Genomic DNA, 19889 nt, shown 5'->3' on the forward strand with positions numbered 1-19889 from the left:
TGCCCTTTCAGTTTAAAATCCAAAGTTTCAGAATAGCAATAGACGTTGCTCTTATGTATTTATTTTTAGATTTTTACACAAGACCCAAAAACCTTTGAACTTGATGTTGCTAAAAATCAGCATTCTTTCATCGTGATTTAGCTTATGTCTAAAGGTGATGCTTTTGTGTCATGTCAATACACTATGATTGTTTTAAGTTCTTTTAGGAGGCCTGAGGAAAGGAATGCAATGAGGGGCGAGAGGCAGAGCGGGGTTCCCCCCAGAGCTGTAGGGATTTACCTGTCAGCAGCCATGTGCGGGCTGGATTGTAGAACTTCTTGGGCCACAGACGGGCTATGAGTTTGAGACCCCTGTTGTAAATAGTCAGTCATCACTGAATGGGTCTATTTCTAAGACCTGGTCTTGACATTTTTATTAGGTCTATTGATTAACTGACATGATTAACTCTAACAATTAATTGAGATTCAAAAATTAATCATAATTCATTGCAGTGAAATCATATTTTTCAATGCACCTCCTATAAATACTATAGTGCAATCTCATTATCATGAAAGTGTAACCGACAAAAGTTATGGTTTTTGTTACATAACTGCACTCAAACCCAAAACAATGTAACACTGTAACCTTCCTACCTCAAACCTTAGAGCAGTGATGGGCAACCTTTAGGCCATCGGCCACATCCAGCCCCTCAGGGTAATCTGATTTTGGGCCATGAGACATTTTGCTGACATTGACCATCTGCACGCACCTCCCTCCTCCTCTCCCCTTCCCTCCACAGCACTCAGTGACCATGGTTCACTGTTCCTGGCCAATGGGAGCCTTATGTCCACACTCCTATTGTGTTCTTTTGACAGAAAGTCAAAGGAATTGACGGGTTTTTCTGATAGCGATAAACCTTTTTCTATGAGGAAGAAGCCTTTTCCCAAAAAAGCTTTTTCGGAAAAAGGCGTGTGTGGATGTGAAAGAGAGTGTTTTTTCGAAAGAAGAGGCCTCCAGAAAAAAGCACAGGTGCCCTGGTGGCCACTTTATCCACAGTAATCACACAACTGAAATGAGAGATAGTGTCCAATCAATGTGGGTGTTATCTTTTGAGAAAGCAGATCACGTTTTGGTTGCACTTTTGCTGTGAAGATGCTCTCTTTCGAAAGTTTTTCGGGAAGATCTCTTCCAAAAGAAGCTTGCAATCTAGATATAGCCCCAAACGGATGAGCATCAACACTTTCTAGCTGATTCAATGGCCCATCAAGGGTGATCAGCTATACAATGAATCTATTGAGAAAAGCCAAGGCTTCACCTAATAGTGAGCAAGACATGTAGGGAAATCTGGTGGACAAAGGACTTCCATGTGCTATAGAATGTGTTTGGGAGAAAGAAAATAGAAGCCACATGGCAAAGTATGTAAAAAGGCAGCTGTATCTTCTCCATTTTGTCTTCAATCCTGCTTCTTACTTTGGAGAAACTTCTCTACAAACTGAAGTATTGAACAAAAGACTGACAGATCCATCCAAGCTTTGGATGTGTTCCAGAGAGGGTATAAGCCAGCAAACTCACCAGTGCTGCTAAGAACCTGATATATGGACTCTGAAGTTTTATGTATGTATCTGGTTGATTTACCATTTAACAAATCTCTTCTTGTTCTTTTCTTTTATAAGCCTTTAGTTTTAGATACTAAAAGATTGGCTGGCAGCATGGCATTTTGGGTAAGTTCCAAACTAATGTTGAATTGGTAATATGGGGTTCAGAAGAACATTCTATATAATGAGCAGAGTTTTTAATTAACTCCTCTCCTTAATGGACCTCTCTGCTAATTGGGAGTCAAAGACCTGGAATGCAATAAAGGGGGAGAGGGGTTTTGTGATTTCTTTTTTCAGATTCTTGATTCCTAGTGTGGAGGATCAGAAGCACAGTTTGTGACTGATTGGTGAGTCTAATTTCAGTGTTAACCTTCAGTTTCAGGAGAATCTGCTCTCCTTTTTGCAGACTGCCCTAACTTAGACATTTCAGTGGGGGCTACCTGAGGCATAATGATGAATGATGTTTTTACTAACCCTCACTACACAGACTTTGCTGCCTTTGGTGAGCCAAAGGGTTTCTTAAAAGGAATTGCACTTTGTCTTCTTGGTAACCAGTGCAGTATTACAGAAGCTGTTTGGTTACTGGCTTGGTGAATTACGGGGTTCGAACCAGCGGGGTTTTAAAAATGGCGGCTCCCCGCTTATGCAAATGAAGCCCGGGAAATTCAAATCCCGGGCTTCATTTGCAAGTGCGGTATGCCTACATTACCCTCCTAGTTCGAACTAGGAGGGTAGTGTAGACATACCCTTAATTTGGTTTTTGGCACTGTCTACATAGCAGGCAGCCGACGGAAGAACACTCTTCCTTTGAATTCCCTTACTCCTCATGAAATGAGAGTTAGGGTATGTCTGCACTAGCTCATTAGTTCGAGCTAGGTAGGCAAATGAGGGCAACCGGAGCTGCAAATGAAGCCCGGGATTTAAATATCCTGGGCTTCATCTGAATGTTCCTGGGTGCCGCCATTTTTAAATCCCCCTTATTCCGAACTCCGTGTCCGCGGCTACACGCGGCACGGAGTAGGTAGTTCGAATTAGAGATCCTAATTCGAACTTCCGTTACTCCTCATTCCACGAGGAGTTCAGACTAAGGGGGATTTAAAAATGGCGGTGCCCAGGAACATGCAAATGAAACCAGTTGCCCTCATTTGCCTACCTAGCTCGAACTAACGAGCTAGTGTAGACGTACCCTTAGAGTGAGAAGTCCTCCAGCTTGACATTATTTCGAAATAAAGGCTTGTAGCGTAGACATGCACTGTTATGTCGAAATAACACTTCTGTGTAGACATACCATTAGAGAGATTAGAATCGGATCTATTATATATTGGTGAGAGGCATACTGCCACTGCTTAGTATGAAAAAGCTAGAGTTGGAAGTTATTTTGTGCTTTTCTTAGCTATTTCACAAGAAAATGTACAAATTTAATGTATATGTTGTTATCTCATTTTTTCCAAGATTAGTGACTACAGTATAAAGTGAAATAGTTTGGTTAATAATGCAGATATCTAAACTATAAAACATTTGAGATAATTAAATTAGGAAATTGTCATCTTCAGTTTCATTTATTTTTCTTCTCACTCTATTGTTTGCATATTATATTTTCCTATGTTGAGGTGCATGATAAAACAAAGTAAACTGAGCTGAAGCTCAATCACCTATAAATCCACCCGTCAGTCTGCTGATGTGGACTCAGCGGTGATAAATTCACTTCTTGAAAGTAAGTAACATCATTAAATATCATGGCATACACCATCCAGTTCTTCCACAAAATCATTTCCTTAATAGTATGTTCATAAAGGAAATCAATGTCAATCAATCAAACAAGAACATACAGTATTCTGATTAAGCATTGTGCTGATATCTTTGAAAAGAAAGTATCAGCTTGTGAGGGACTCTGGGACCGGTGTACAGGTGAGGAAGAGAAAAAGCATTCTGTCTCTGCTTGTACACCTCTGCATACAGAATATGAACAAGTGCAGAGACTATTTTTGCATGCCCCTGAAGTCACACATTGCCCCAAAGGAATTAGGGAGGGGACATGGTGGGGCCATGGAATGGTAGGCCAGGCTCACCTGGAGAGGCAGACTGTGACATATGAAAGGAAGTGGAGCATAAATTAGCAGAGTGTTCTGGAATAATTTTTACAGTGGGCGTGCAGAAAGCCATTGAATGAAATTGTAAACCCCGTTAATGGAATTCACTTCAAGCCAGAGGGTATGGCAGCACCCCCAGAATCCCTAGTTCCAGCACCTAGGTCTGTAAAACTATCTCTCCCTGAACTCCCCTGGACAATGATGGTACATAACTCCCCTATCAGGCTGGTGCCTAGGAACTGACAATCATCTAAATTGTCAGTCTGACCTGAGTGGGTTTGTGTAGTGCGATAATCCAAGCTAGCACTTGTTCCATTGCAAACAAAGTACTATTAGGCCTGAAATAGGAGTGGGGAGTGGGAGGGGGAATATAAGAATTAGGAAGATAATAAATTGTCAATATAACAGGAGAGAAAGACATAGAAGGAGGAGCCTGCAGAATTCATATATTATTTGAAATACAATGGATTTCTTTAGTCAATAACTTTAGCTCAGCATTTTTTGTTACTTAGATCAATGTTTTAGACATTGATGAGCACTAATACGGCAACTGAATAGATTGTTTTTCCTTCAAACTAAATATGATTCCCAAGGTTCTCATGGGTGTTATAATATACATCATTTCCATCTGCACTGTTTGGGAAAACATGTGGCAAAGGAGATGGCCCTAAACCAGAAGAATTCCTTTCACCAAGTTCATCTACCTTAAGGCAGGGTGGAGGGATGTATGGGAGCTATATAAAAAGTTAGTTGTACAAAGAAGGATAATTAACTCTCAGAGCAGAACCAGTAAAAAGATAGGAAGAGGGCATACGGGATCCCCATGCTGGGAAGGAGCAGAAGCTGCATTTCACGATGCTTTCTCTCTGCTACTGTACCCCCATAGAAAATGCCTATGCTGACAGTGTTAATGGTGGGATTTGTATGCCACTCCCCAAGTCCAGTCACCACTAGACAAGCAGACTAGGAATACATTTTGGGTGTGTCTACACAGCAAAGTTATTTCAGAATAACGGCTGTTATTCTGAAATAACAATGCGAGCGTCTACACAGCAATAGCATGATTTTGAAATAATTTCAAAATAATGGGAGGCTTATTCTGACTTCTGAAAACCTCATTCTATGAAGAGTAATGCCTATTCCAAAATAGTTATTTCAGAATAGGGGCTGTGTAGACATTGCACTGCTGCTGTTTCGAAATAGCCCCTCACCAGGGCCATTCTAAGTTGTTCCTCCTGGGGCTCTAAATCGAGATAGCACATCTACATTAGGGAAGCCTGCTTTGGACTAATTTTGATGCTTCCCTGCAGTGTAGATGTGCTATTTTGAAATAACTGTGCAGTGTAGATGCAGCCTTTGAGTTGCAAAGAATTCAACATCTTTAGCACCCCTAAATACTCTTACAGCCCAATTCTGTCTTCAGGAAACTCAGAGAAGACAATGGGGTTTCCACCAGGGAAAAACTGGGCCCTGTGTGCTATGTACCTGAGAGCACAAAGCTCTCCCTCCATACTGAAGGATTTACAAGCTACCTACTGCACAGGATCAGTTCCCTCCCCCTCTCCCCCACATGTGTTTTCTCTCTCTTTCACTTCTGCAGGCTGCAAATTGTTGAGTAACATTCTGACTTCTGTGGCAGTGATGAATATCGATCTAAGAGCATTTTGCCTGAGGCAGGACAAGTCCACAATCCCAAATATTTTCGGAACAATATTCTGACACATTCAGATGCTATGAACCCATCTAAACTGGTCAGCTATACTGTGTTAGGAAAAAGATTAGTTGGAGCCATGTTTGACCTATGTTTGTACTTAGTTGTTAAACATGCAGGTCACTCTTTTCAGTATAAACAGGGTCACTGTTATTCTGATAACTCTAGCAGAGCAGTGGGCAAATATCAATCAAGTTAAGGTAAAGTAAACACACCTCTTTTATGTTTGTGGGTTGCCTTAGTGGGCAAAAGGTGAAATCTACCTTTTTATCAAAGGCCAGAACAAGACCTATGCACTATTTTAAAAAGTGCATTGACTTTATATTGGCTTTTAGCCTGGGGTGAATCTCACCAAATTGCATCACTCATGAAAACATGTCAATTTTCAGATACATGAAAAGACACCAAACTGGGACAGTCCTGTATTTTATCTGATGCCCTAATACCCTGGGAATTTCTTTCAGGACAACTGAAATGTCCCCATTTTTCATCTCATTAGTCAAAACATTCTTTTTATAATTACAAAATATTTGTTCAAGGCATTGCTGCACCAAGTTGAATTTGCTCCATGTTTACCAGCTGCAAACCAACAGGCTTGTGACTAAGTATTTAGTATGACAAATACTGTTAGAAGTGAAGACAAAAATCAAAGGCATGGGAGTGTCAGCATTATGAATGCTGGTCTTTTGTACACCGAATATTAGTGACATGTGTTCAACGTTTCACAATTAATTTATTCCCATCTCTGCCACAGAGGCACATGCTTCTGTTGAGTTAAAAGCTGGCCGAAATGACAGCAGGACTTTTAAAGAATGCATTTCAGTTACTTCTTAGCCTCTAGTGCATTGCCACAAAAATAAATGGTTTTTTATTGTGAAAATATGCTTAGCATCGGGATATGCACAGGCAATGAAAATATAGTATAACTGGGCACAATGGGTGAATTTACTTTGTTCTCCTTTTCTATTGGTAGATTTGAACAGATATTCCCTATATTTATAATCAAGATAAGCCCTAGAAGTGGTAGCATCCTTGCATACTATTAAAAAGTAAACCCTTTAACTTCTCCCAGAGTCCTTTCATTTTAGTCAGGCATCAGTTTTTTCATCCCTGTTTATAAACCTAGTTTGCTAGAACAGTGGTGTGAAAAACAGTGCAAAATAAATATTCTGCAATAGTCTGTGATTTTGATTTGCTAGGTTTGATTGGAAAGTTTCCCACTCTCTCTTGGATTCTGGTTCTCCTATTCACATGGGTTCTTGTTTTCCAACTTGTAAATTAGGAGTTCAACCTATTGAAGATACAGCTGGAGTTACACTGGTCTAAACCAGTGAGAGTGACAGGCCCAAGCTGCATAAATATGCCTGACAGTGCTTTTCCATGTTTAGAACAGAGACACTCAATCTGATTTTTCTACGGGCATGATGGAATTCCTGCTTTGTTATTATGCTAAAAGGGACCCTAAAGTTAGGTGAATTTCTTTGAACAGGTTGATTCAAGTTTGAAAAACAAGAGCCAGTAAATTTCATGTGTTGTGGCTTGTTGTGTAGATTATAATGTATTAAATTTTTATAATCAGAAGGATTAAGTCTGAATTCACTTGCTCCACCATGTGTCTCATAGCTTTAGAGGCTACTGTGGGTCAGACTCTGCCACAGTGTCAGCTGTAATTATTTCCTTAATTTATTAGCATTGACTATGAAAGTTTATTGTAAAAAATCCTTCATAAGGCTCTATTTAAATTTTAAGTGCTGGATTAGAAAAAAATCCAGCAAAAATTGCTATTTCTTGAAGATAGTGCTATGACATTAAACCCTTTGGGGGAAAGGTTTGTATTGCTCATGATCATATCAAAAGGCAATGTTTATGCTTATCTTTAGAAACAGATGCACCGTAGGAGAAGGACTTACAAGAGATATGCTGTAGTAAATCTACTTTTTTTTTGTCTATATGGATTTCATGAAACATGATAGCCATTGTTACACCACCAATTTCTTCAGAGTACTTGGGTGCAAGAATTTGGGTTATGCATAGCATAGTGCTGTTTCTAAATGTGTTGCTCTCAGGCAAACAAATGTTTTTTTTTCTCTCTCTAATGCACAGTATGTGAACTATCAGTAACATAAGTAAGGGAATAATTTTTAATTACTCCAGGATACCTGGAGTAATTGTGGTGATTACCTCAGTCTCTCATGTAAACTTCCAGATTTGATTTCTTTCATTCTTTGCGGCCACTTCAAACATACATAAACTAATGCAAAAAATATGTTGAGGTTAGGTTGCTACTCACATAATATTTTAATCAAAGCCAGCTTGTGGCTGCTCTCCAATTGATAACAAAGGGAGATAACATCCATTTTGAAAGAGGGCAATTCTTGTGTTTCTCTGAAATTATTCACAGGCCCTTGGCCACAAATTTTCACTTAAGAATAATGTCAAAAATTCTAAATCTTTATTTTTAAAAACTTTGTCAGACCAGAGCTACTGAAGTTTTACCGCACTTCTACTACACATAGTTGTGTAAGCAGGCAATATTTTGTAAAAGATGCCTATCAAGAAAAGAAATTTGACTGCTACAGACAATTTAACAGGAACCAATTTCATATACTTATTTCTTTTCATACATTTTAATAACACAAGCTGCACAGAAAACTCAATAGTTACAAAAACTAACATGTGACTGTTCACACTTAAAAGCCACCTACACATAAAGAAACTCAGGAATTAATGCATCAGTATGAAATAATTTCACATGGTAACTTTAACAATGGAGTTCTTGCCAGCCCTTCCATTATAAAGTATTTAAAATGTACTGTGAAAAGGTTCCTATTTTAGAAGAATGAAACTATTACTCAATTACAAATTTCAAAGCATACATAAAGAAAAAGAGTAAGAATAATTTCGCTTTCAGTGAAAGATAGTAAAGTATAGAAACCTATGACGTCCATATGTCCAGAATTGGTGATTACAAGTCAAATCAAAGTATATCAGAAATTTGGTTTGAATACTTACATATGATAACACATGTCTTAGTAAGGCTGCGTCTATACGGCAAGCTTCTTCTGCAAGAGGAAATGCAAATGGAACGCTCATTTGCATAGGTCACGCTCTCATTTACATTTCCTCTTACGATCCCTTTTGCACAAGAGGTATTTGCACAAAAAAGAGCTGTATAGACGGCTCCTTTTTGTGCAAAAAGAGCCGTTCTTCCTCAAAAAATGAGGAAGAATGGCTCTTCTGCAAAAGGGGATTTTTGCGCAAAAAGGAGCCGTCAATTCAGCTCTTTTTGGTGCAAAAACCTCTTGTGCAAAAGGGATCCGAAGAGGAAATGCAAATGAGAGCATGACCTATGCAAATGAGTGCTCCATTTGCATTTCCTCTTGCGGAAGAGGCTTGCAGTATAGATCCAACCTAAGAGATGAACTGTCTCCCCTGCAAAGATAGGGTATTACATTACATTGACAGGTCAACAAGCATGTGGACAAGGGGGATCCAGTGGATAGAGTGTACTGAGATTTCTAGAAAGCTTTTGACAGGTCCCTCACCAAAGGCTCTTACGTAGAATAAGGTGTCATGGGATAAAAGGGAAGGTTCTCTCATGGACTAAAAGACAGGAAACAAAGATAACTACTGGTGTCTCTCAAAGGTCCTTACTGGGACTAGTCCTATTGAACCAATTTATAAATGATCTGCAGAAAGGGGTAAACAGGGACGTGGCAAAATTTGTGGATGATACTAAACTGCTCAAGATAGTTAAAACCAAAGCAGAATGTGAAGAGCTTCAAAAAGATCTCACAAAATTAAGTGATTGGGCAACAAAATGGTAAATTAAATTTAATATTGATAAATGAAGAGTAATGGGCATAGGAAAAAATAATCCCAATACAGGCAGTCCCCGGGTTATGTACAAGATAGGGACTGTAGGTTTGTTCTTAAGTTGAATCTGTATGTAAGTCGGAACTGGCATCAGCTGCTGCTGAAACTGATCAGTTTCAACAGCCGCTGAATCTGGACACCAGTTCCACTTACATACAGATTCAAGATAAGAACACCAGGCGTCCCCAAGTCAGCTGCTGCTGAAACTGATCAGCAGCTGATTCCAGGAAGCCCAGGGCAGAGCAACTCTGCCTCGGGCTTCCTGTAGTCAGCTGCTGGTCAGTTTCAGCAGCGGCTGACTTTGGGATGCCTGGGGCAGAGCAGCTCGGGTGCTGCTGGCTTGGTCCAGTAGCGCGGCTGCTCCTCGGAGCTACTGGACCAACCCAGCAGCACCCCAGCTGCTCTGTCCCAGGCATCCTGATTCAGCCACTGCTGAAACTGATCAGCAGCTGAATCAGGACGCCTGGGGCAGAGCAGCTGGGGTGCTGCTGGGTTGGTCCAGTAGCGCCAAGAAGCGGTGCTGCGGGACCAACCGGCAGTGCCCCACCTGCTCTATCACAGGCCCCTGGCTTTGCTCCATGTCTCCCTGGTCTGCTGGGGGGGCACTAGCTGCGTCCCCCCCCCAGCAGACCAGGGAGACGTGGAGCAAAGCCGGTGCTCCGCCGCTTTGCTCCCATCTCCCTGGTCTGCTGGCTCCGCCAGCAGACCAGGGAGACGGGGAGCAGCTTTTCTCGCCCCGGAGAAGGCGGGCGGCGGGACCAGGCGTCCCGCTGCTCTAGTTCTCCGGGGCGAGAAATCCCCGTTCGTAACTACGGATCCGACATAAGTCGGAGCCGCGTAACTCGGGGACTACCTGTATATATACAAAATGATGGGGGCTAATTTAGCTATAACTACTCAAGCAAGCGATCTTGGCATCATTGTTGATAGTTCTCTGAAAATATCCACTCAATGTGCAGTAGCAGTTTTAAACAGGTCCCATATGAAGAGAAATTAAAAAGCCTGGGACTTTTCAGCTTAGAAAAGAGGAAACTAAGAGGCGATATGATAGAGGTCTGTAAAATCATAACTGGTGTGGAAAAAGTGAATAAGGAAAAGTTATTTACTTGTTCTCATACCGTAAGAACTAGGGGCCACCAAATGAAATTAATAGGTAGCAGATTTAAAACAAACAAAAGGCAGTTTTTCTTCATTCAGCGCACAGTCAGCCTGTGGAACTCCTGGATGTTGTGTAGACCAGGATTTTAACAGGGTTCAAAAAGAACTAGATGAATTCATGGTCCATCAATGGCTATTAGCAGAGTGGGTAGGAATGGTGTGCCTCACCTCTGTTTGTCAGATGCTGGAAATGGATGACAGGAGAGGGATTACTTGATAATTACCTATTTCTATTCACTCCCTCTGGGGCATCTGGCTAGTGGGTGGAAGACAAGATACTAGACTTGATGGACCTTTGGTCTGACCCACTATGGCCCTTCTTATGTTCTTATGTTTTTATTTAGATTATGCTACAGTCTTTGCTGGCTCTCTGAAACTGTAATGTTTCAAGGATTAGCAAATTATTACATAAGTGAATGCAGTAGTATTTCTTTGTGATGTTTGCTTTTTTATCTTTGAATAGATCATTAAGGTATCAATGCACACATCATTGGCTACTTCTAGACTGGCATGATTTTCGGGATATGCTTTTAACAGAAAAGTTTTCCGTTAAAAGCATTTTCGGAAAAGCACGTCTAGATTGGCACGGACGCTTTTCCGCAAAAGCACTTTTTGCGGAAAAGCATCCGTGGCCAATCTAGACGCTTTTTTGCGGAAAACAAATCTCAGCTGTCTACACTGGCCTTTTTGCGCAAAAGTTTTGCACAAAAGAGACTTTTGCCCGAACGGGAGCAGCATAGTATTTCCGCAAAAAGCACTGATTTCTTACAGTAGGAAGTCAGTGCTTTTGCAGAAATTCAAGCGGCCAGTGTAGACAGCTGGCAAGTTTTTCCGGAAAAGTGGCTGATTTTCCGGAAAAACTGGCCAGTATAGACACACACAAAAAATTACTAAACAGAATGGCTATCACTTGAGCTTCTCCAGATCACAGATTAATTCTCTAGTCAGTCTTGTTTAGAATTTACATAGGCCTGGATAGCAGCAAAATGGAAAACTGATATTTTAGAGAAGTGTGGACCTTTCTATAGATCTTTGAATTTAAGTTCTGGTTCCTTCCAAAATTTTGATTTCCTCCCATCTACCAAAGCATCCTTCTTACTTTCACCTCTGTGAACTGTATCTGTAGTTGGATTGCAGAACAATTTCAGCTCACACCCTCTATTTATGTATGCTCATTATTTTACTATGAATTATGTTTAATTACTTTTACATTACTATTATGGCACCTAGAAGTGTGATAGGCACTTCAAAGAAAACATGGAAAGACTTGGTCCCAAAGGTGCTGGAACAATTTTTTTAGTGGGGTTGCTGAGAGCCATTGAACTACAAACCCTGTGTGTTATGGAAATCACTCAAGGCAGGAGCATGTCACCACCTCCAGACCCCTAGTTCTGGCACCTATGCTTGGTCTCTGTGGGAAAGAATGTCACAAGCTAAATTTCAGACATGACTCAGTAAGTGAGAGTGACTATCACTGGGGTGGGCATGGAACAGCTCTGCCCCTCCTCTGATGCTGTGAGATAAGAACAAAAACGTCTTCTGCCCTATACATCACAATCTTCATAATTCCACTACACAAAGACCAGTTACTGGGGCCGCTATAGAGAATCTGCTGTAGAAAGTGAAAATTTATGTAAATTACATATAATATAGTTCATGATCCAAGTATCTTTTGTTCACTGTATTTCCCTCTGTCACACAGTGCGCTCAATTTTTAAGGGATTTAAGTTCCCCATTTCTGTCTGAACCTGGCCCGGTCTAACCACTTACATCATGTGACAGAATAGGTAACTGAATGCAGGTCTGCTGAGACGTATAAGTGCTCCCTGACAGAGCTGGTCAAAAAGCGGAGGGAAAAACTTGGCAAAAAAAATAAAAAAAATAAAAACAATTAAAAACTGTGCAGCTCTTTCTAATAGAACAGTTTTCATTTAAAACATTTATGAAATATTTTTTTACTTTTCAGAATTTGAATCCGTACCCTCCATCATTTTCACTTTTCTACCTTTGTTTGTTCTTTTGCCAATGCGTGCAATAAAATGATTATTATTCATGATGTTTTCTTTTTTACTTGTTTCTTTTTCCACTAAATATCTTTTCAAAACTTTTCCAACTTTGGAAAAGTTACAGAGATGCAAAAGGACTATTAAGTACTGTAGCTTTTCCACTTTGTAGCTTTTCTAAAGTTGGAGAAGTTTTGCAATGTTACAGGATGGAAAAAATTAAAATAAATAAATAAATAAAATTACCTCCCAAAGGCCTAGTGATCATTCATTTGACTACTTTCAGTGAAGGAGTGTGAGAAGAGGGAAATGTTTCAAAATTTCCCATTGAAAAAACTGCATAAAACATGAGGATTTTCTGATGGAAAACAATTGTTGACAAAACTCAATTTTTCAGTGGGAAAATTTCAGTCACAAATTTTCAGTCAGCTCTACTGTCTGTCCCTTACCAGGGAAAGTTCAGATAGGGCAAATACTCAGTAGGAGGCTTTCCAGAAATGGGGAAAGAACTTGGCTGAGAGTTTGCTAACGAAAGGAACCTCCTGAGAAATATATGTCAAGCCAAAATGCCTGGAGGTGAACTATAGAAGCTATCTGGTGAAACGTTTGGGTACTGGAAGAGTAAGAAGAGAAGGTCCGACCAGCAGCAGGCACCGTACGAAATGACTTTGGGAGACATTGGAGCCTGGTGGGTTTTAATTAGGGCAGACTTCTGTCTATAGTTTAGAGTTCCAGAACTGGGATGTATGGTTGAGGGAGGGAAAGGTTTGCCATATGGTGACACCTAAATAAGTAGTGTAGAGCCCCCTGCCTTGAGGAGACAAAGGATGGTGGAACCTCAGGAAGGGCTGAAGACTTGTTCTATTTCAGTTATTTTGTTGTACTCTGGAAGCTGAGGACTTTTCTTGTGTTGACCAGAGTGCCAAAGCACTAAATCATCAACGAATCCCAAATCAACTGTCCAGTCAGAGGTGAAACTGAGGTACAAATGACCTGATGCCAGACTATCAAACACTGTGGGTACGTCTAAACTACATGGCTCCGTCAACGGAACCATGTAGATTTGTTTGTTTGGCAAAGGGAAACGAAGCCGCGATTTAAATAATTGCGGCTTCATTTAAATTTAAATGGCTGCCGGGCTGAGCCGACAAACAGCTGATCAGCTGTTTGTCAGCTCAGCGCGCTAGTCTGGACACTCTCCTGCTGACATGAAAGCCTTTTATCGACCTCCCCGGTAAACCGCATCCTACGAGGCATAACGGGGAGGTTGATAAAGGGCTTTCAGGTCGGCGTGGGAGCGTCCAGACTAGCGCGCTGAGCCGACAAACAGCTGATCAGCTGTTTGTCGGCTCAGCGCGGCAGCCATTTAAATTTAAATGAAGCCGCGATTATTTAAATCACCGCTTCATTTCCCTTTGCCGATCAGCCTAATCTACATGGCTCCATTGATGGAGCCATGTAGTTTAGACACACCCTGTATGCCATCACTAAAATTTTCATTGTAACATTAATGAAAATACTAAAAACAACTCTGGGATTAATCTAGTTACAGCCTCTTTTTTCATTAATGTGGACCTGCTTCTTTAGATTCTCAGTTCTGGGGGTTCAGAAATAAGTTTTATCCCTTAATTAGATGTCACACAGTGTATATAATGGAAAATGTTATCTGTTGCTTAGGAAAACTAGCCCATCTGGTGACATGCTGTGACTGAGGCAAACACATGCATAATTCCATATTTTTAAAGGAAGTGATATAGATTTATGTTTTAATTCTGCACATCTATGGCAGACTGTGCTATAAATTTAGGAATAGTTTGTTTTGATTGCTCACTGGAAAATTAGCATCATTCCTAACAAGAAAGAGCATGTTTACAACAGAAACCTGCTGAGATAAAGTGCCTTAAGAACTAATGATCCTGGAAAGAATGTTAAATCTTATTACACAGATAAGTAATTGAAAGAATGCTAATTCTGTGTTTACTAGAAATGACTGAGACATAAACAGCTAAATATAAAGCTGTCACAGAGCTGCTGATGGCTAGCATTTTGTAGCAAAGTTGTATCAGTCCTTTTTCTTTCTTTACATGGGCATTGTTGGAGCAGCTGGTTCATGCAACTTGAGAAACAGACACTATTATTGCATAAAGTATGAATACAAAAGCTAGGTTGTGAAGCAAGGATTCATGATTTTATAAAATGTACTATTATGAGTGAAACAATGGGGCATACCCAGTGCTGGAGAACTCACTGCAATAAGGTATTAGCAAGGCTAAGAGCTCAGAGGGAACAAAAAAGCTTGAACTCTTTATGGATAACAAGAATACCCAGAGCTACAGTCATCAGAACTGTAATCCACAGTAAATAAATACAAGTGCAACAAACAAACAAGAAAACAAGACATTTTGGAAGGGATAAAACCCACATTCTTCAAGACATAAGCCATCTCTTAGTAATGAAGGGTAGGAATAAACATTCCCTATGTGCAGATTATTTCATAACTTCCTATGGCTGGCTTTTTTGTACCTTTCTCTGAATTGTTTGGAACCACCCACAGAGGGATAGGATAATAGATGGGATGGATCCACTTGCTAATTCAGTATGACAATTCCTATGGCAAATGTTCTCTGCGGAGATCTCTCAGAAATACAGAGTACGTTCTCCCTTTTATAGATTGTTTATAGCTTTCTTCTATAAATTAGGGCATTTCCCCAAAATAAGCTAGATTCTCAGCTGGTATAAACTGGCACAGCTCCACTAAAATCAGCAGAGAAGAAACACAAGAAAAATTACAGGTATAGCAACAAAACAATGAAAGCTACCACTGAATGAATGAATGAATAAATACAATAAATGCATGGAACAAGGAAAGCCAAAAGTTGGCTTGTTGAGTACACCATCTGCTAGAACTTTCTCTTGGGTGTAACTTTCTCTTGGCATCACAGAAACTTGGTGGAATGAGGACAATCAATGGGACACAGTCATACCAGGATACAAAATAGGTCGTGCTTGTGGGGGAGTGGTACTATACACTAAAGAAAATGTAGAATCAAATTAAATAAAAATCTTAAATGAACCAAAATGTTCCATAGAATCTCCATGGATAGAAATTCCATGCTCTAATAATAAGAATATAGCAGTAGGGATATATTACCGACCACCTGACAAGCATTCTGATAGTGACTGTGAAATGGTAAAAGGGTACGTCTACACTGCATCCCTAGTTCGGACTAGGGATGCAAATGGAGATGACCGAAGTAGTTTATGAAGCGGGGATTTAAATATCCCGCGCTCCATTAACATGATCTCGCCGGCGCGCTAGTTTGAATCACAGCTGATTCGAACCAGGAAGTGCGAGCCAGGACGCGTTAGTTCGGACTAAAGCCCTTAGTCCAAACTAATGTTACTCCTCAAAAAATGAGCTAGCCAAAAACTCAGAAAGAAATAGCATAATTTTTTAAAGTACATCAGAAGCAGGAAGTCTGCTAAACAACTGGTGGGGCCACTGGATGATCGAGATGCTAAAGGAGCACTCAAAGATGATAAGGTCATCGCGGAGAAGCTAAATGAATGTTTTGCTTCGGTCTTCATAGTTGAGGATGTTAGGGAGATTCCCACAACTAAGCCATTCTTTTTTAGGTGACAAATCTGAGAATTGTCCCAGATTAAAGTGTCACCAGAGGATGTTTTGGAACAAATTGATAAACTTAATAGTAACAAGTCACCAGGACCAGATGGCATTCACCCAAGAGTTCTGAAAGAACTCAAATGTGAAGTTGTGGAAATATTAACTGTGGTTTGTTACCTATCCTTTAAATCAGCATCAGAACCTAATGACTGGAAGATAGCTAATGTGACACCAATATTTAAAAAGGGATCTAGAGGTGATCCTGTCAATTACAGACCAGTAAGTTTAATGTCAGTACCGGGCAAAATAGTTGAAACTATAGTAAAGAATAAAATTATCAGACACGTATATGAGTATAATTTGTTGAGGAAAAGTCAACATGGTTTCTGTAAAGGGAAATCATGCCTTACTAATCTACTAGACTTTTTTGAGGGCGGTCAACAAGCATGTGGAAAAGGGGCATCCATTGGATATAGTGTACTTAGATTTCCAGAAAGCCTTTGATGAGGTCTCTTACCAAGGCTCTTAAGTAAAGTAAATTGTCATGGGATGAGAGGGAAGGTCCTTTCATGGATTGATAACAGGTTAAAAGACAGGAATCAAAGGGTAGGAATAAATGGTGAGTTTTCAGAATGGAAAGAGGTAACTAGTAGTGTCCCCCAAAGAGCTGTACTGGAACTAGCCCTATTCAACCTATTTATAAATGATCTAGAGAAAGGGAAACAGTCAGGCTACGTCTACATTGCATCCCTCTTGCGCAAAAGCCTATGCAAATTAAGCATGGATTAGCATATTGCGATACTTCATTTGCATAATTAAGTAGGGGCCGTTTTTGCGCAATAGGCTTTTGCCTTCTACACAACTACTTTTTGTGCAAAAAACCCCTCTTGCAAAAGAGATGGTCTTCCTTGTTTTTTCAAATGTGCTACTCACACACCTATGATAGAGGTCTGTAAAATCAAAACTGGTGTAGAAAAAGTGGTGTAGAACTCCTTGCCAACTCCCCAACTCCCCCTATCCTCCAGAGGGTAGGCATAGAAGTTCTCTCTCTGTGGGACACCGCCAGTACCAGACTCAGCATGTGTGGGACATGGAAGGAAGGTGAGTGCCTCATCTCCCTCTTCCAGTCGCAGGCTTCCTATGCTTGCTTGTCCCCGGGCCATGGTGTAGCAATGCTCCCCTGGAACATCCATGCCCTGCTGAAAAATGCCCACTGTCTAGACAACCTATGGCTTTGCTTGAAGCACATCACCTTCGTCTGATCCGAGACATTCAGTGTTGGCACTAGGCTTCATTCGCAGTGTCTCACAGGATAACTGCCATTTTAACTTTTCTTTACAGGTGGGCCAGCTGCAAGCATGGCTCACTCCCTACCTCCCACACCATCTTCCTGACTCCGGGTGATCTGCAGGAGAAAACACACCCGGGTGGACCTAGTGAGGGAGCAGACAGCCTGCCTGCAGTCCCTTGTCCAGGGGTCGGAGGAGGAGTGACTGGGAGCAGCAGAAGGCTACCTGGGACCAGCTGGTGTGCCAGCACGAGGCCATGTTCTTCTCTCTTACCTTGGTGATGAAGCTCATGGTATCATGCGTGGAGCAGGCTACCAGCCACCTTCCCTCCTGGGACCCCAGAACATGTGGCAGTGGGACCTCTCAGGCAGCCAAAGCCTCCCATGCTAACTGAGGCAGGGGCCAGTCCCAGCCCCATCCCTGAGCCCCCAATCCCATCTCATCCTCCTTCCCCCCCATTCCAGGTTCTTTCCCCAGTCCCTCCCCTGTTCTATATCCCCCAAAGAAACAGTCTGACACTGATGTTGGTGAAGCATCCTTTGTAATCCATGAGGACCTGCAGTACCACGGAGAAATATCCCTCTCTGTTTATGTAGTCTGAGGCATGGTGGTTGGGGAGTAGGATGGAGAGGTGAGTGCCCACTATGGCCTCCCCACCCTGCAGATGGGGAAGCCCATGGTGGCAAAGCCATCAACAATGCTGTCCACATTCCCCAGAGTGATGACGCTCCGTAGCAGCATGTGGTTTATGGTCTTGGCTACTTGCACGAGCATGCTCCCAACTGTGGATTTCTTCATGCCGAACTGATTCCTGACGGTAGCTGTCCAGCTAGGTGAGCTTCCACAGGGCGATGGTGACACATTTCTGCACAGGGATGGTGTGTCTCATAGAATAATAGGACTGGAAGGGACCTCAAGAGGTCATCGAGTCCAGCCCCCCGCCCTCAAGTCAGGACCAAGCTCCGTCTACACCATCCCTGACAGATGTCTATCTAACCTGTTCTTAAATATCTCCAGAGAGGGAGATTCCACCACCTCCCTTGGCAATTTATTCCAATATTTGACCACCCTGACAGTTAGGAATTTTTTCCTAATGTCCAATCTAAACCTCCCCTGCTGCACTTTAAGCCCATTACTCCTTGTCCTGTCCTCAGAAACCAAGAGGAACAAATTTTCTCCTTCCTCCTTGTGACACCCTTTTAGATATTTGAAAACTGCTATCATGTCCCCCCTTAATCTTCTTTTTTCCAAACTAAACAAGCCCAGTTCATGAAGCCTGGCTTCATAGGTCATGTTCTCTAAACCTTTAATCATTCTTGTCGCTCTTCTCTGTACCCTTTCCAATTTCTCCACATCTTTCTTGAAATGTGGCGCCCAGAACTGGACACAGTACTCCAGCTGAGGCCTAACTAGTGCAGAGTAGAGCGGCAGAATGACTTCACGAGTTTTGCTTACAATACACCTGTGTGTGTCCTGTCACCCGAGGGCAGTGGTGAGACACTCGCAGAGCTAGAGGACTGTGACCTTCCACATGTGGAAGTTCTGGAGCCACTGCTGGTCATCTCATTGTTGCAGGAAGATGTGGTCCCGCCAGTCTGATCTGATCTCTCTCTGTCAGAAGTGGTGTTTCACGGTGTCCAGGGGATTGAGGGGCATTTGCAGCAGCAGGAGCACAAGGACGTGAGTGTTGTGGGCCTCTGGTCGGGGCTGGTTGTCATCCTGCTGGAACAGCATGTGGGTAGTCTGGACGAACTGTGCCACGAGGCGCAGCACAAGGCCCTTGAGCCTGGCATTGCTTTGTAGTAGCTCCGGCTCCATGCTGTGAGTTCTGTGGGAAACCAGAGCACATGGCACATGTTTGGTGTGCCACGAGGGGGGAGGCAGTGGAGGAGTGACTTGTGAGACGTGGCCACAGAGAGGAGCCCCTGAACGTACATATCACAGCTTGCCTGACTATAAGCAGCCACAGAAAGAATCCACCCTCCAGGTGCTCTCGCTGGAGTGCTTCCGGGGGCTCTAAGTCCAAGGCAGGCTCCAGTCATTGTGGATGCGCTACTTCCAAGTAATTCCGACTAATTTTGATGCTTCCCTATAGTGGGGATGCGCTAATTCAATTTTGTTATTTCGGGAGTTATTAAGTTGATTTTACCTATTTTGAAATTATTTCCTAGTGTAGACATGCCCCTTGAGAACTACAGAACTATACTAGCCGGTGGGAGGAGAATGGTGTTATTCCAAGGGAGAAATAGGGTGCTAGGGATTTGTACTGGTTCTTGGATGTGTTCAGTGAGGGCCTGGCCTGGTGCTCTCTCTCTCTCTCTCTCTCGTTCCTTGAGGTGGTGTGGGAACTCCTTTCCCAGGTAGTGCCCCCACTACTGGGGAGGATTGAGCTACTGGGCCAGATGCTATGTCTGAGTGGGGAGCTTGCCAGGAGAATTGCAGCCTAACTTTGTCTTCCACAGCCACTTGCCTGGGTTGAGTGTAGAGTGCACTGCTGCTGCTTTGATGGCAGTTTGGTCCAGGCTTTAGCTTAGAATGTTTATGTTCAGTTATTATTTTTGCT

General features: G+C 41.9%; 1 long non-coding RNA gene across 2 annotated transcripts in view; it reads left to right on the top strand.

Moving 5' to 3' along the window:
- Nucleotides 1-19889, top strand: part of LOC142829204 (uncharacterized) — an 89089-nt gene that overhangs the window by 14423 nt on the left and 54777 nt on the right. For both annotated transcript variants that reach the window (XR_012903619.1, XR_012903618.1), the window contains exons 3-4: nt 1653-1921; nt 3185-3288. This is a non-coding gene — a long non-coding RNA (uncharacterized LOC142829204). The remainder of the gene's footprint in view (nt 1-1652; nt 1922-3184; nt 3289-19889) is intronic.

Source organism: Pelodiscus sinensis, chromosome 1, assembly GCF_049634645.1.
Source record: "Pelodiscus sinensis isolate JC-2024 chromosome 1, ASM4963464v1, whole genome shotgun sequence".
Classification (NCBI taxonomy): domain Eukaryota; kingdom Metazoa; phylum Chordata; order Testudines; family Trionychidae; genus Pelodiscus; species Pelodiscus sinensis.